Source organism: Marmota flaviventris, chromosome 1 (genome assembly GCF_047511675.1).
Source record: "Marmota flaviventris isolate mMarFla1 chromosome 1, mMarFla1.hap1, whole genome shotgun sequence".
Classification (NCBI taxonomy): Eukaryota; Metazoa; Chordata; class Mammalia; order Rodentia; family Sciuridae; genus Marmota; species Marmota flaviventris.
Window position 1 is genome coordinate 194,195,710 of NC_092498.1, and position 5,775 is coordinate 194,201,484.

General features: G+C 34.6%; 1 pseudogene; it reads right to left on the minus strand.

Annotated features, from left to right (window-relative positions):
• Positions 1-984: 984 nt before the first annotated feature.
• On the minus strand, positions 985-1,960 carry LOC114090245 (stathmin pseudogene; annotated as a pseudogene).
• Between the last annotated feature and the right edge of the window lie 3,815 nt (positions 1,961-5,775).

A 5,775-nucleotide genomic window follows, 5' to 3' on the forward strand; every position in this document is an offset into this window, starting at 1 on the left:
ATAGTGCTAAGATATGCATGCATGTGCATCCTTTGAAAATTCATTTGTTGAAAAACTAATTTCCAATGTAATGGTATCAGGTGATGAGATCACTGGGAAGTGATTAAGGCATAGGGTAGAATCCTCATGAATGGAATTAGCACCCTTGTAAAAGAGGCATCAGAGAGCTGCCTCACCTTCCTACCACATGAGGAATCAGAAAGATTGTATATTTTTACAGCATGCCCAAAGACTAAAACACAAAGAATGATACAATATTAATTTGAATTAGATTGAAATGTTATGATACTTATTGTAATCCCTAGGTAAGATGCTACACACACACACACACACACACACACACACACACAAACACACATACACGCTACATGCTTACATGGGGTGGGGGAGAAAGAGAGAAAGAGAATACAATAACTAAGTATACACAGAAAATACAAGTATAAAATAAATTGTTGGATGTATTTTTAAGCCCCAAGAAGTCAGGAAATAATAAAGCAAGAAAACAGGAAACAGAATGGGAAAGTTAAAAATAATTCAGTATGGCATTTTTAATCTTCATAAGAACATCAACATTTCCATTGAATGTAAAAGAACAAGCACAACAATGGAAAGGCATAAGTTGTTAAGCTTGATTTTTATAAACAACTAAATATGGATTTTATAGGACACCCACCTCAATGGCTCACATGGTTTGAAAGTAAAAGGATATGTTTTGCAGTAAGCATTAAAACTGGTTTGGCATTGTAAATATATATCATGGTAACTTTAACCAAAATATTTTTTTAAAATTAGTATTTTCAGAGAGGAAGAAAGGGAAAGTCGAAGACACTAACAAGGCCAATTTCTCAAGAGATAATTATTCAAATGTGTACGTTCTTAACATTCACAGTATATGGCCCATATAGTGATATGTAAAAGAAAGAAATCAGGCTTATGTGCAATTGTAAGAAAATTTTAAAATCAGTAACTCAATAATTTTTTTTTTTTTTTAACAGCACTGTGCAGTTTTATTAACCATTCAAGTACAGTAGCATCTGGTAAGATTGGGTCAGAATTGGGATTGAAAAGTGAGCAGATATTCAGCATCTAACAATTTGAAAGAAGCCACGACATACTCTTCACAAACATGTTTTCACAGAGCCAATACAGTACTAGCCATTAACCCAGTACACCAAGTGCACTGAAGTAGAAAAGATGCAACAATAAAAATAGCTACATTAAAAAGACCAACACTTTAGAAAAAGATTAAAACACTTTCAGTTTCTCCCCTTTATCCCCTAAAACAACATCTTACAGTCTGGATCTACCTATACAGTCCTACATTAGCTTCTAGAATATTTGACAGGAGGGAAAAAATAAAATGACACTGGCCAGTACAGTCTTTGGATAGTTAGGAAGGGGAAGGGGAGAAAGTCAGTTCTCAGAACAAATTAGTCAGCTTCAGTTTCATCAGCAGGGTCTTTGGATTCTTTGTTCTTCTGCACTTCTTCAATGTGCTTATCCTTCTCTCGCAAATGCTCCAGTTTGGCAGCCATTTGTGCCTCTCGGTTCTCTTTGTTAGCTTCCATTTTGTGGGTCAGTTTCTCTTCCGCCATTTTACTGAAGTTGTTGTTTTCTTCTATTGCTTTCTGAAGCACTTCTTTCTCATGCTCTCGTTTCTCAGCAAGCTGCTTCAAGACCTCAGCTTCATGAGACTTGCGTCTTTCTTCTGCAGCTTCTAATTTCTTCTGAATTTCCTCCAGGGAAAGATCCTTCTTCTTTGGAGGGGAAAGGGGGAAATCTGGGACCGATTCTTTTGACCGAGGGCTGAGAATCAGCTCAAAAGCCTGGCCTGAGGCACACTTCTCCAGTTCTTTCACCTGAATATCAGAAGAAGCCATGGTGAATAGAAGACAAGAGACTGGCAGTGTATTCTACACAATCCACTGGTAAGGAAAGCCCTGCTCGGTCCGAGCCGCCTGGCCACCATAACTCAATAATTTTAACAGGCCCCCAAAAAAAAAAAAAAAAAAAATACTGTGGCATTTTTTTCTTTTGTCTAAAACTCATTCCTCATATCATTCTGGGCTGTCTGAAACGCGCTTTCTCTCTTCAGTTTTTCAGGATGCTGTTTCTCAGTAGTCTCCCTTTACAACAGACCTTAAAAGAGTCACCAATGATTAATAGTTTCCCATTTACAGTCTACATACAATGTGTTAGGATCAGACATTTTCTGTGCTTATCTGGAGACTGTCCCTCTCTCCACTGCCTGATCTCAGGTCTATGAGTCCAGTGTATTCTGCCTTCCTGACTGCTCTACCCCAGTTCCTTGATCAGAGTCTGAGAGAGCACAGATACTGCAGAAATATGTCTTGAATGGACAGATGCCGGAATAAAGGGTGATAAGTTTAGATCTTGTCTTTTTTTTTTAAAGTGAAATTTTTAGATCTCCTAGATATAGAATCATGTCATCAGCAAATAGTGGTAGTTTGAATTCTTCTTTACCTATTTGTATCCCCTTAATTTCTTTCTTTCATCTAATTGCTCTGGCTAGAGTTTCAAGGATGATGTTTAATAGAATTGGTGAAAGAGGACATCCTTGTCTTGTTCCAGTTTTTAGTGTTAATGCTTTCAATTTTTCTCCATTTAAAATGATGCTGGCCTTGGGTTTAGCATATGTAGCTTTTACAATGTTGAGGTATGTTCCTATTATCCCTACTTTTTCTAGTGTTTTGAACATGAAGTAGTGCTGAATTTTGTCAAATACTTTTTATGCATAAATTGTGATGATCGTATAATTCTTATTTTTAAGTCTATTAATATGATGAATTACATTTATTGGTGTCTGTAGGTTGAACCAACCCTGCATCCCTGGGATGAACCCCACTTGATCATGGTGTACTATCTTTTTAATAAATTTTTGTATTCAGTTAGCCAGAATTTTAATAAGAATTTTTGCATCTATGTTCATCATAGATATTGGTCTGAAGTTTTCTCTCCTTGATGTGTCTTTGTCTGGATTTGGTGTCAGGGTGATTTAGCCTCACAGAATGAGGTTGGAAGGGTTCCTTTCTTTTCTATTTTGTGGAATACTTTGAGGAGTATTGGTGTTAATTCTTCTTTGAAGGTCTTATAGAACACAGCTGAGAATCCATCTGGTCCTGGGCTTTTCTTGGTTGGAAGGCTTTTGATGGCATTTTTTATTTCATTACTTGATTTTGATCTGTTTAAATTGTGTATGACCCTCCTCATTCAGTTTGGGTAGGTCATATGTCTCTAGAAATTTGTTGATGTCTTCGATATTTTCTATTTTACTGGAGTATAGATTTTCAAAATAGTTTCTAATTATTTTTTGTATTTCAGATGTGTCCATTGTAATATTTCCTTCTTCATCACAGATTTTAGTAATTTGAATTTTTCCTCCTTTTCTTTAGCATGGCTACGGGTTTATCTATTTTATTTATTTTTTTCATAGAACCAACTTTTTGGTTTTTTTAAATGCTATTTGTCCAATTATAATAAAGAAACATATTGAAAGAAATATTTAAAGAAACAACTGCATAGCAAAAAGAAATCAAGGAAATTTGTGTAAGAGAATACAGAGTTTACCAACAACATGGGCAGAATAAAATAAAAACTTAAAGAAATTTAGATGTGCCGATTTCCTCACCTATTAGGGCAGATAATTTTGTTTAAATATTGATAAATTACAAAATGGAGATCTTAGTTTATTATTTAAAAATATAAAAGCAACCAGTGATTTACTAAAATCTAGGCTTTCCACATATAGCACAACAAATATGACAAAAGATGGGTACAAAGGAAATAAAATTATCTCTAAAAATGTTAATGTAAACTGGATACATTGGCAAAGTAAATGGGGGAAAGTTATGGAATGTTATCATTTTGTAAAACGATATATTAAAGACAACTTCTTTGAAAATAATATCTACAGTGACACATAAGGCAAATGCAAACAAATATTAAACAAGGGTCAAGATATTGCCATCAAATGAGAAAAAAAAATCACAAGAGCTTAATTATAGGCTTACTGCACATGAGACAAAGTGGTATGCTTTATGAGTATAAAAATATGATCCATATAAATAAATAATAGTTATAAAGCTTTTTGTACATAATTTGACATTAAGTATACAGATCTAAAACATTTGAAGAACTAAGGCCATCGTAATTATTTTAGCCAATTATAGATGAAAAAAAAAAAGAAAAACAGGTAAGACTATAAAGGCTTTGATGAATAATTCTTAGAATAAAATTATACTCTTTTAAAGCAGACTTAATGTGACTCAAAATGTTTACCTATTAATCAACAGAATCATACCAATACATTCCAAAAAGTTAAGTGTTTGTTATGGTTTAGTTCTGCAATGTTCCCCCAAAGCTCATATATTCAAGGCAAGTTTCCCAAAACAGCAATATCCAGAGGTGAGGCCTTCGGGGAGTGATTGTATCATGAGAGCTCTAATCTCATCAGCAGATTAACCCATTAGATGTACTAATGATTTAAATGGACAACTGGGAAAAGGCAGAAACTATAAATAGGCAAGGTATGGTTGGAGGAAGTAGGTGACTAGGGGCAAAACTTTGGTGTCTATATTTTGCCTTTGACCCCTTCCTCTTTCTTCTCTCTCTCTCTCTCTCTCTCTCTCTCTCTCTCTCTCTCTCTCTCTCTCTCTCTCTCTCTCTCTCTTCTTCCTGGCTGCCATGAGCTGAGAATTTTCCCTCTGCCACAACCTTCTCTACTGATGCTCTACCTGGGAGCCTGCTGACCATGGACCAAAACCTCTGAAATTATGAACCAAAATAAATCTTTCCTCCTTCTAGTTGTTTTTGTCTGTATTTTGTCACAGAGATGAAAAATTGGCTAACACAGTGGTCCATCACAGTATTTTTTTGAAAATTATTCACAAATTAAAAATATATTTACTCAAAAGGCTCCTTCAATTAATAAATTATCTTTAAAAGGCTTGAATCAAATAATTGAAATTTTATAATTGATTTTTAAAACAATTTTTACATACCCCAACTCACAGAGTAATAATTTGTCTAAGCAAACATTTTTTTTTTACCTTAATTCTTTATATAACTGAAAAATAAGAAAATTTTGTGAAATAGCAAATTTAATTGTTTTGGTTTGGATGCAAAGTGTCCCCCAAAAGCTCATGAGTGAGACAGTGCAAGAAGGTTCAGAAGAGAAATGATTGGGTTGTAAGAGTATTAACCCAATTAGTGATTCAATCCCTGATAGGGATTAACTGAAGTGGTAGGGTGTGTCAGGGGGATGTGGGTACTGGGGCATGGTTTGGGGTACATATTTTTATCTGGCCATCAGCCTCTCTCTCTGCTTCCTGTTCATCATGCTCACTGCTTCCCCCCACCACACTCTCCCACTGTTATGTTCAGCCTCACATTCAGTGCCAAGAAATGGGGCTGGGCTTCTGTGGACTAAGACCTCTGAAACCATGAGCCCTCAAATAACTTTTCCTCTTATAAAATTTTTCTGGTCGGATCTTTTAGTCATAGCAACAACAACAAAAAAAGCTGACTAAAACATCAATATATTAAAATGCAAAAGAAAGAAAACTCAAGGGGAAGAAATTACTAGTTATAAAAAAAAGGTTTAATTGTAAAGAAGATGGTTATAACAAAAAACATTTTAAACCATGTAATTTTTAGGAAAACAAACCAATAAAACAAATTACTGGATTAACAAAATGAAAGAAAGATAAAGTATTCTGTAGAATGAGAACTGAAAATTTAGAAGAATCATGTAGA